Below are 13,034 nucleotides of genomic sequence, written 5' to 3'. Positions count from 1 at the left end.
TAATTAACGTATATCAGCGTGCTACTAATAACGTTACGCAAGTATAAGCGACGGCTGTTTACCGAAACGTGTATTCTATTTTAAAACAGAAATGAAGTAGAATAAGAAATAAAAATCATAAATTACCATTTCGCTGCAAATGATGATTGTTTCTTTAATAACATTTAGTTTTGTTGCCGCCGCAATTGCATCTTCCATCGGGCTTAAAATTTATCGCAACAATTTGCGGTGCCTAATTTGTTATAGTTTACCGTTTCCGAATCGAAAGCAGATAGTAACACACGAATTGTTGCGATTTATGTAACGTAAATACAGCCGTGAATTATCGATTGTTTGGAAATATTTTGTGTATTTCGCGGAATTGTATCGCATCACGCACTGTTAACATCGGGAGTGTCGTGTAAAGTTCCGCGTGATTCAGTAATTAGTGCCCGCGCGACGGTCATTAACTCCGTTTTTCCTCGCAAGGTTCGCGAGTGTTGTGTTTTGTGCGGTCGACGAAAAAATCTGACAATGAGAGGCGGAGGAGACTCGGTGAGGCATCGGGCGACGGCAGAGCGACCATGAGATAAGTAGGTTGTTTATCATATTATTTGCAGAATTAATCGTTTTATAATTATTTTTACGCGCGCAATCCACTTTTAAAAATATTAATTATTTTTTAATCGTTGCTATAATTTGGATATACTTGTGTTTTAGATCGATGTAATGTTATAGCTCCTCTGCACTGTATCGGTGAGTTGTAAATTATCCGTTTTCGTAATTTGAGGTAACAAATTGAGTAAATTATGTTAAATGTATCTAAATTATATAAATTTATATATATGTATCGGGAATTATAATAAAAATGATAATAGATGAATATGATGTTTCCGTTACCTCAAAGTGGATGAACTAGAAAAACAAGTAGAAACTTGCACATTGCTTCCTCATAGAGGAAGCAAAATTATCGATCTTTGATCGCGTATAAAAATGGATCTAATCAATGAAATTTTAAAGAATTATATATGAAATAGGGGTAGAAAAAACTGAAAAATTTAATAGAATTAGATATAGATCGCTATCTCAAATATTGAGAAAGCTATAGGATAAAACACACTTTTCTAAAAAAAAAAAAAATTCAATAAAATCTATATCGGTCAACCGATTTTAATAAAATTTTAGGAGAACATACTTTCTATGATACTCTATTTGTATGAAAAATTTCAACCCGGTATCTAAAAAATTGTAGAAGTAGATGCGTGTACAAAAAATCCGTACACACACACACACACACACACACACATACATACATACTTCCGGACATTTTTTACTAATACGATTTTTCGACATTTTAGAACATTCTAAACCTATTTCCATCAAAATCTCTAAAAATTTTTTTTTCACCATCACAAAGCTTCCTCTATGAGGAAGCAATTTAAGTTAATGTGTAATCTTGAATCTTGAAATATTGAAGGTTTTTTAGAGGACTATCAAGAACATTATAAAGACAAGGTATAATGTTATTTGGGTATAAATTGATTAAATTTTCAACTTAATCGTTTAGATAAATGATAAATAATCAGAAATAAGTGAAAAGAAAAAGAAGTTAATAAAATTATACTAAAATTTTTTAAAATAAAATTTTTTAATTTACTTTTATTTTCTTTATAGTATATATATTTTATTAAAATTTAAAATTAGAAGATGGTTGTCTATTGTATAATAAGATTGTTATCTATAGATTCTATATATGGAATATAGTAGGGAAACACACAAACACACACACACAGCTATTATTTAAATGTGTTACTTTATTTATCTCTCTTTAAATAACTTTGACTTTTATACATATTTTTAAATATTATATAAAAATTATTTTGATTGACAAACGTGTGTAAAGAAACACTCTAATGCATGATTATTAGTAATACTTCTTTTTTATAATATATCAGTTTTATCTGAATTTGCTACAGCCTGTCCACCCATATTTTTAAAATAATTTGTCCTGGTGCTAACTGAAATAAAATAAAGTAAAATTTAATACAATTTCTTAGATTATATTTTAGATTTATATTTTATATTTATATTTATATTTATATTTATATTTATATTTATATTTATATTTATATTTATATTTATATTTATATTTTAGATTAAGATCTTTGATTCTGATTAATTTTTGAAACATATTATTAAAATATCATATGCGAGATCTTCCATAGAAAGGAGATTTTATATGTATAATGTTGCTATGAATAGTATATTACACTACAAGGGCCGAAAGTTGAATTTTCGGCCCTGCGCGTCATGATGCCCCGAGGCGAAGCCGAGGGCATCATGACGAGCAGGACCGAGATTTCAACTTTTGGCCCGCGTAGTGTATACGATTTTTCTTCATAGCCGGTCGAAAGTACGTTATTAATTTTACTTTTTTTAACTTTAAATGTTAATAAGCATGTTTTTGATGCCTGCCCCCGACATTTGCGGCACGAGCGAAGCGAGTGCTGCTGGTCGGGGGGGCAGGCATCAAATACATTCGAAGAGTCAAGTCTTGTCATATTTTGTAAAAATAAATTCACGTGCGTGCCAACGGGGTGACCGTTGGTATGTGTGTCGCGCGGATTCGCACGCCAAGACGATCGATAAGCCGTCCGTCGTCGGGATCGCGTCTTCCGGCCGGGGAACGAGACGCGGATCGTCGGGAAGCCCGGCACGTGCCGGCACCGTTCCCTCGAGCATACAAGCCGGCGAAAACCTAACCTGCAAAGGCAACTGACGCCTCGAGCCTACGCTTCGAAAGGTACTGGAACGTAATCTCGAAGTTCCTATCCGGTTCGTGTTACCGCCGTATAGAGAGCGCGCGTGTACTTCTCACAGGGAGTAAATGTTAAACTTTCGTCCCTGCTATTAGGGACGAAAGTACGTACTTTCGACCGAGGTATGAAGAAAATATGATATAATTATACATTATTCTATACAGTTAAATATTATTTTTTATGAATTTGAAAAATATATTTAAATAATTGACTAAATAACAAAGATTAAATTACTCTCAATAATGAAATTAACAAATGACAAGTAGAAATAAGTCTTAAGAGTTCAACACGATCGATGTTGCGTAAGTTAATTTTATATCGAGCTTTAATAACTATTACGATACGTATTTATAAATCGGATATTTTGGCTTCGCTTTAAGCCATTTTCAGTGATGCGGTAACAATTAAACCAAAATAATTTTCTCACGTTCTCCAGTGAGAAATAAGTGAATAACTTCAAAATTTGGTGGTTTGAAAATAGTGTAATTTTCTACGAGAAAATCCAAATAAATCTTGACCAATGATCATAGTTTGTTATATGATCAAATCAAAATGCTAGTCATAACTTGAGCAAAAAGAAAATTAAAGTCACTTATTCCATCATTAGCTTAGAGAACGCGAGAATAAGCATTGAAAAATATATATTAACGTCTCTCACGTGCAGACTATATTCGACAAAGTATGTGGCGCGTTCAACTTCCCGTTTAGTGGCTTTTAAAAAGTTTTAAAAATTTTATAGCAGATTTTAATGTTTAACGTTCTGTGTAGCTTAGTCCAAGTTTTTCATTCCAAGAGTTATAACTTCAACACGTAATTTTACATGTATGTGTATTCATATTTTCTGAAAATGCTGCAGAATTGAAATAAAAAGATATTTAATCGTGAAATAATTTCGCGTGCATGACTAAACTAACCCGAAAAAGCACTGTATTTGATTTGTACTCATAATAAGTGGTTCTATTTCAAACTTAATAAATTGTAGATACTTTTTTATATACGATTTTCATGTAATACAGTATTTTCGTATAACTTTTTTAACAGTTAAAGGCTGCTATTACGATCTTTATAGTTTGCTAAAATAATAAAGATGATAGAGAGTACTAGCGACGATAGAGAAAAAGTTTCGAATATAAGTGTATGTATAAGAAATTTCCACGTGCTTGTTTGAATTCGCGAGAGTGCGATCGTTTCGCATATATTCGCGTATGCATCTTCGATCCACTCACGATTGCATACGCGCGGTAGACGCATGAATCGCGATGTCAGACTTTCATACGCCGTTATCTTTCATGCGCTAACATCTAATATCGCGAATTTCGATCTCCGTGCGCCGCGCCGCTCGTACACGGCGCTCCTCTCCCGGAACTTATGAATACTCTTGGCATTTCTCGTGTCACGCGGTAAGATTTTCAATATATGAAGCTTTTAATCCAATATTCTCTGTACGACGTTGGCGTACATGAAACCGCGGGGAAAGGGAAGATTGCCGCCGTACTCTCGGTCTCGCTTATTATGAACATCGTATACCTTTTTTCACAGGGAACGAGAAATTGGACTTTTTCCTCCGTAGATTAAATGCGGTTGATCTCTCAACTCGTTATTCGATAGGTAGGGGAGACCGGGGCTAAGCCGACACTATTTTTTCAAAGGCAATTTTTAATATTTAATTAAAATTTTTAGGCAAATTCAATGATATATATTTAAAGAGTGTTTCTTCAGGTACAAAATTGATTCAGGAAGTTTTGCTGTACGTCGCTTTGTTTTGCCGCCAGGAAAGGAAAAGTGACGCGAAGACAAATTTTCGAATTGAAAAATGACGGGGCGAACTCGACACCCCGCCGGGGCAAACTCAACACTTTGTTTGATTGACACAATTTGATCTGGAACTTATTTTTTTATTGTTTAAAAATAAAAATACATTGTTTATCAAATGAAAAGACATTGTGTATTAGAAACAAAAAGTCGGAATAAAGTAAACAATTATTTAAAATAATGAAAAAAAAAAAAAAAAGATTAAACTTTTAATTATCTTTTTCTGAACTGTCTGAAAAACAATTTATACACGTAAACTCGCGATCAGATGTGCGCACACATTCGTCATGAGCCATACGGTTGCATAAGATGCATTGTTTGTTATTTGAAGCTAATGAAATGTTTTCCGAACACACGCAACAGATGTTCCTTAAATCGTCATCGGAATCGGACGAAACAGTGACCTTTTTTGCGATAATGTCACTTTAGGTTAGTGTCGTCTTTGCCCCGGTGGCGTCGTGTCGACTTAGCCCCGAACGTCGTTTTTTACTTTTGTTACTCCAAAAATATATAAATTTTGAAAATATGCAAAAATTATTATCGGATTCGTATAAAGCATCAAATTTCCCATCAAAATCACTTAGCGGTAGATTCGCAAGAGTAAAGCTCGATGAAAGAGTAGACATTTTCGAGAGATCAGAAAAATTACTTTTCACTATCAAAAACACTTATGTCGCGTTAAAAATTACACTAGTACTCAGAATGTTACCAAATTCCGTTGATAATACTGGCACATAAAGACGCATTTACAGTAGCAAAGGCAAGTTTCTACGATAGATTTAAATTGGCAAAAAGCCTAGTGTCAAGTTCGCCCCGCTGTCGGCTTAGCCCCGGTCTCCCCTACGCTTTTGCTGAAGCGTAAATTACAAAATGCAAGCGTTAATCCGCGCGAAGAGGAGAGTTTCCGGGAGGGGGGGGAATTTTGTCTTCTCAGATTTATTAAAGTTAGCCAACTAAAATTTTAGCTTACATGGTTCTTGCATCATGGTTCTTTGTTTCGCGCTTCAACAGTATTAGTGGCTGTATAAACTTTACAGCGCATCGCGCTGTTTAATTGCGCAAAAGCTCTACGTCGTTATATCGTGCTCGTTCGTCTCTCTTCACATTTTCCTTCGTCGGACGCGTCGCGGTGTATTCGACAGGACGTCTTTTTAATCTGCTATATCTCCCCATACGGTTCGTACGGTTCACAGCGCGCGTTAAAGCGAAAAGAAGAGGTTTAATGCTAGGTCGCGCGCGCGTATATCTTTCCGGGGGAAAATTGTCCTCATACTTTCATCCTGTCGCTTATTATAGGACAGGTCGGGAGATTGTACCTCCTGGCCGCAAATCATATTTAATATGAAGGTGATAAAATCGTTCATATCCAGCCCTTTTATACCTTCGATATAATCAGCTTGCATTTTTGCTCGGTATATTGTGTAACGTGCGAAAATTGAAAATCGGCGCGAAATTTAGGTCATTTATAAAACAATTTGATTAATCGATGATTCAATTATTCTGATTTTATCGTGAAAGCGATCAAGAAATCGGTACAAGTAATAATTAAGAAACAATAAGAAATGATATTGCGAAAAATAAAAATTTGTAAAAATATCATTTTTAATTACATTTTATTTATATGTTGCAAGAACAGAAATCAGTGATTCATTTAGATATGTTTAGTTTCGTACAACTGTAACTTCGTTCCATTATTATAATTTTAGTTTGAAATTAATTTCGAATTTGTTCATTAATTTCGTTCTATTAATTTTTAACATAAGATACACATTTAGCAGCAACCCGGATGAGGTATGTAATTGACGTAAATAAGAAATAGGCACGAGCAAATCCCTTAGCAGGAACGAGAAATTCAAGATGCATTTTCTTTCGGCGAAATGAGATTACATGTGATCCAATGGCTATGAATTCTCATTCTGGATAAACGGGGACGATTCATTGGCTCGTAACGAAACCTCGATACCGCTTCCTGTGCCTGATTCACACCGCACACCCTTCTACATAGCGGATACAGGGTACACAATTAGCCGAGTGCCACTCTAATAAGGATTTGTATTGTGTGCGCCACGGCAAACCGAAGCGCGTTCTATACAACGACGAACAAGTGGACACGCAATATACGGTGCCCTGACAATTACGATTAGGATTACGAGATCTCGGGATAGCAGATTGTCACATCGGTCGACATTCGCATGCAACTCGCTATACAACTTTTGATCGCAGATTACATGGGAATTGTATAGGGGCCGAAAATAGAATCGCGAATAAGCTTCAGAATCAGAAATATGTGACATATGCATATGACAAAGTTGTAAGGATGTGAATATGATAAATCAAGGCGATTTAATAGTAAATTAATGGTAATCCAATCTGAGATAAATTTTTTCCCAAATTTAAATCTCTCTTTCTCTCTCTTTTTGAAATAAGTTTCTAGGTTATGTTTAATGCGATGCGTATTTTAGTTATTTTAGTAAGCTAATTATATAACATTTATTTATATAACATTGTTATGCAATAAGAGAATTTTTTGATAATTGTATAAATATGAGTTAAGCATCTCTAAAAGCAATTGTTTAATAGAAAAGATTGGCAAGAGTGTATTTTTCCACATAATGTAATACTTTCATAAATTATTAAAAAAAGAAGGTATGAATAATTTTTTTTATTATTAAATAATTTAAAAAAAAATATTACATTATAGGGAAAAATTATATCTTAAGGGGGTTTTATACGTCTATTGCACATATTTTCAAGAATTTTTTTGTCATAGTAAAATGTATTGAAATATCTCGAAACTTTTATATATTTTTTCACATATATTGAAGTACATAAAAATTTTTTTTTTCTTTTTCTTATTTATAGCGACAAATGTAAGGGTATCCCATATAAATCTGGTTGACATGATATCTCGAGTTAGAAACGTCTGAAACAAAAAATTTAAACGGGATATTAAAATATAAGTAGGTGGCTATAGCCGGTACTAGAATTAAACATTTTGGGTAAAAAGAAACAAAATGGCGGACTTTTTTAGTTGCAAAAAACTACAAAATATTCGTCGAGATATTCAAAAGTCCGTCATTTTGTTTCTTTTTACCCAAAATGTTTAATTCTAGTACCGGTTATAGCCACTTACTTATATTTTAATATCCCGTTTGAATTTTTTGTTTCAGACGTTTCTAACTCGAGATATCATGTCAACCAGATTTCTATGGGATACCCTTACATTTGTCGCCATAAATAAAAAAAAAATTTTTTTATGTACTTCAATATATGTGAGAAAATATATAAAAGTTTCGAGATATTTCAATACATTTTACTATGACAAAAAAATTCTTGAAAATTTGTGCAATAGACGCATAAAGCCCTCTTAATAAATATCTTATTTGCCAAAGTTGCTTCTAGAGCTGCTTAATTCTTATTCTAAGCAATTTATTTATTACTCAAGATAAAAATCTAAACACCATTGAAATTTATTTCAATTTAATTTTGAATTATTTTTAATTTTTTCCAGAATACAATGGCAATTTAGGCAAATATATAAATTATTTTATAGAATGAACAATTTCCAGTCCAAACATTTTCTTAAATATAGTACGCAAGTTTGAACATCAAATTTTTTAACTGCCGATGACAAGTACGCATTGCGCGCAGTGTGAGTAACACAAACTCGTACATTTGATGTTGCATCATGTCACACGCAGCCTGTAAACTTTCATTCTGTCACAGCAGCACGCGAACAAACTACCGAAGAGATTAGAAGTTCGTCGGTGTACCTGCGCGCCTTTAGGAATACGTGAGATATTCAGTCAAAGACTAATGAGGAGAATGTTCGCTGCGTGAAGATAACTTTGCACGACTAACAGACTAAATTATGTTAAAGTAAACTTTATCTGGAAATTACATTCTTATAAATAATAAGATCTTATATAACAGAACAACGGGCGGAAAAACGAAAAGAGAATGATAAGACGAAGTATGCAATGACTGCTCGTATCTTCATAATTTTTCTTTAGTTTTATTGATTTGGAAAGAATCTGCACTCATACATTTAATATAGTAAGTTACTCCGGCAATTGTAAAATAAAACTACGCGAACTGTCGTCTGTTATTTTTGCCGAGTAAGAAACTTCGAGTAAGAAAAACGTAGATATTTGGAAATTGTGTTTCCTCTGATAAACGAAAATCGTATATCGACATTTCCCAGCTCTGTGAGGAAAACCTTCAGGCGCAAAGCTCGCTTCCGATAAAATTTGATCGGAAAAAAGTAAATGAATGTACGTCATTGATAGGAGAAAAGTGTTTCAGCGAAAAAGATGAAAGGAGAGAGGGGGGACTGAAAAGGAAAGAGAAAATGAATATAAAAAGAAAATTTGAGATAACTATATAACGATAACAAGAATATTTTTAGGTCTCGTATATATCGAATATATATTGCGAAACTTATTTTATGCTGAACGAATTAACGAACCTGAGAGAAGATAATTCTCTCAAAGGCATGAATATTTTCTAATTTTAGTGCCGCAAAAATAAAGCGATTGATTTATTTTTATTGATTGACTTTTAGAGTCTGCTACTTTCGTCTCGGATAATATCGTGAAAGAGAAAATTGCACTCGGATCGCCTTCACGAAACCGGATCCGTTTTAAATCCAGATTGTCGAGAGCCGAATCCGATATAAGTCTGAAAATCTCGGATAATTTGATACACTACGTTAAATTGCAAGTATATGCTTCTTTAAGCTTTTGAGAATCGTAAGAGATTTTAATGATAGTTCGAAAAAACATTTTTAGATATCCAGCACAATGCAAAAACCAAAACTTTAAAAGTATCAAAATGTAAATGAAAGTTTATATACGTTTATTATCTGTTTGTTAAACGTTGACGATAGCAAAATACATTTAGCATTTCTTTTCTTTTTTGATCTTTTCCGATTAATAGAAATTATTGGGATAAATTAATTATTGGTGATAAAATTTTTCTACTTCTTATATTTCGATTTTGATTAATCTAATTTTTCTAATAGCTGATTTGTTTCATTCGAATTATCGAATTTTTTCTTTTTCTCGCTTAAATTCTCTTTTCTCGGCCCTTTACAAAGTACTCTACGAACTTAAATCTACATTATTCTCGTCCCTTCATGCATTTTGATTAGTCTAATTTTTTTAACAGCTGGTTCGTTTTATTCGAATTCTCTCTTCTCTCTTCCTTAAATTTTTTTTCTCAGTCCTCCCGCATAAAATACTGTTCGAACTTAAGTCTACATTATTCCCGGCGTTTCAATTCATTTATCTCGCATATTGCCCCCCTGGAATGGAGCATTATTCCATAGCGATAACCCTTACACAACAACCCTTACACGCTATACTGCAACGGGTTAATATCATGGTAGATACGTTATCTTTATTGATCATCAATTACGTCGGCGGCGTCTTTAGCGAGCTAAGGAGCGGTGCAATTAGATAATACGTTATCTACGTTCGCTATCTTGTTTCCCTCGTGCAATGGCTTTTAATTCGTGCGAGCAGCTCGAGAATACGATAGTGGACTTATCGGATCGCTCCATGTACTGTAAAGGGAGGAAAAGGCACCCACCGCGGATAATATCGCGAAAGCGCACGATAGGTACTCTTTCACGGCGACTCAGAAATTGGATACCAGCACGCCGCGCGCCGGTTTCGTATAATAATGAGCGCGCATGTACGCCGCGACTCCATTGAATTTTGGGATAGATCCAAATTGGATCTCACGTATTTAGCGTCGCCGACCGACACCAACTGGGTTACAAGTATTTCAGGAACGGACGAAGTAACGTCCGACGAATCTCTTTTGCCTTTTACCCGTTGCTTATTTGGAAATAATCTTTAAAATCTTGGAATTAATCTGAGGAGGAAACTGAACTCAATATAGACTTTTGTTTTTTAAAACGCACCATTACGGTTTCTTTAATTACTATTTGTTAGGCATTTGCTCTTTATTTTACTCTTGCGATAACTTTTCTTACATTTTAATTAAAAATTTAGAGTCTTGTTCCTTATTAATCAGGATAACAATTAGTTTTTATGTATACAATAAATAACAAAATATTCGATATTCTGAGATGCCTTCGTTTTATCGGGGAGAAGTTCGTACATTAAATTCAAGCAATATCGAAGAATGATCGTTTATAACTACGTTGTAACGGGTTATAGATTCATTATGTTTCCACTTTATTTCGAGAAGTACTTATAGACGTCGAAAAATAGATGAACTTCGGGCTCCGAAAATCCATTATCCGACACTGATGGACTCGCCGGCGTGCACCTGTACTCGTTTAATGACGGCGCATTCGCCGGAAATAGCTGCAGCTACGATAATGGCGGATACAAATGACGACCCGGTTGTTTTCCTCCGGTGCCCACCCCCTCGGCCACCTACCTCTTCACGACGACGACGCGACGGTCTTTTCGCTCGGCGACTTCTAGCGGAAATGCGCCGACAAGTAATTCGACTAGTTATGCCGACTATAATACTCTGCTCGTTGCGTAGATATATATCAGCTTTAATGGGGAATTAAAACTACTCGGCGATAAATTTTGTCAATTAATTATTTGTGTCATATATATTTTACTCTCTCTAAATCTCAGAGTGGTTTCGCTATACTAATATATTAGAGTGATTGGGATAGTCACTTCAAAAAAGAGGGTTGTCACTCTAATTTGAGTAAATGCGGGCACTCATAAGGAGTGAATTTTTCACGCAAATTTTTAGAGTGGTTACTCTACCGGAGTGACACGACTCACTCTAAAGCTACAGTAAATCACGATTCACTAAAGATCGATAATCTCGGACGGAGAAAGAATTAACCAATCGCATTGGTCAATTGCCGAATTTTTTAAATGTGATTGGTCAATTATTTCTCCGTCCGAGATCTTGGAGCGATTTTTAAGTATCGTGGACACAAGGTTTTAGAGTGGCAAATCGCTCGAAGTGTACAGGCTCAATTTTTACTCTTCGTTACATTTGCATTTCACTTGTTTTGAGTGACATTTTACTCTTCGACTTTTAGAGAGCACAGCGCTGATAACATGTCGCACTGTTGGGGTTTAGTCATATTTTTTATATTTAATCGAAATATTAATATCAAATATTGATGCGATCCTTGATGATATATTAATGTTGCACATTATTTGGATTGACTTTTTCTGTAATAATTTTCAATCTCAGTACTTCTAGTTCATCTTCCGAGATAAAAATAATAATTATTGAGAAACTTATTTTGACTTATAGGACTTATGATAGATGATAGTATAATTGGAAGAATTCCGGATTTGAATGCACAGAGAATTCCGGGCGAATACAATACCTTAGAGATAACTCGCGGGAAGAGATGTCTTCGATCTTCTGCGTGATCGACCGAATTTTTCCACTCGCGATTCACGACGCGCATATACGAAGTCGCATACGAAAAGTCACTGCCATTCGTTTTTCCGCGATTTTTTCGGATAAGCTTTGACTGTGGACGAAATTTTTTTGTTTCCTTTTTGTACGCCGTGCTTTTAAGAGTAACTATGCTATAGTTCGATCATGCTAAATTCCCATAGCGTACATAAAGGGTGATCGCATAACGACCCCCGTTGATTAATAGGCCAATTAGGTAATGATAATAGCATGGATGATGGATAAAGTTTGCTTAACTCGCGTTCAATCGGAGATTAGGTATTTCCGGCGGAGTTTGCAGACGCGTTAATTGCGCGAACTCTGCATATATTTTGAAATTAGTCGCTCTTTAGATTCACTTTTTTTTATTTTGCAGTGATAATTTTTTAATTTTATATTTAACTCGTGCTTATTTTTTTACACGAAGTATCCGAGATTTATGACGAAAATCGAGCGTGCTATATTTTCGCTTATATTTGAAATCCGGAAATCCGTCAATTTCGTTTCGCGCGTACGACGGAAAAATGCCAAGTTTCGCCACTTGGACCTAAATTTTACCTTGGATTTCGTCCGATTTTTATCTGTGCCGAACAACGTGCTGCATATGCGGAAAATTACTCCCGTCGCCAGCATCGTTTGGTGACTCTCGTCTGATTCGATGCTTTCTAGGCCACAATCAGTTTCCTGTCAGTACGCAGCATCACGTACGTATTCGCAACGTACACGTGTGTGTTTGTGTGTGTGTGTATGTGTGTGTGTGACCTGGGCATACGTAGCGCATGTCGATCGTGTTGTTTCGGCGACCCGCTTCCGGGAACCCTCCTGTTTCCTCCGTGTATTTCGTTACGGGATTATAGCGTCTGTCAGGTACATTAAATTACTTCTCCGCGACTCAGCCCTAAGATATATAAGCCTTATTTCGCTCGTGGTTCCCCGACGCGATCTGAACAGTTCGATCAGGAATAGAATGTCGTCGAGGGTCACTGGAAAATACGACGCAGGGCGTCG

At 35.1% G+C, this 13,034-nt stretch overlaps 1 protein-coding gene across 9 annotated transcripts in view; it reads left to right on the top strand.

Annotated features, from left to right (window-relative positions):
* LOC139816883 (venom dipeptidyl peptidase 4) overlaps positions 1-13,034 on the top strand; it is a 509,974-nt gene that overhangs the window by 313,433 nt on the left and 183,507 nt on the right. The window lies entirely within an intron of this gene.

This window comes from Temnothorax longispinosus, chromosome 7 (genome assembly GCF_030848805.1).
Source record: "Temnothorax longispinosus isolate EJ_2023e chromosome 7, Tlon_JGU_v1, whole genome shotgun sequence".
NCBI classification, from domain to species: Eukaryota; Metazoa; Arthropoda; class Insecta; order Hymenoptera; family Formicidae; genus Temnothorax; species Temnothorax longispinosus.
This window is presented reverse-complemented; position numbering and strand designations above follow the sequence as displayed.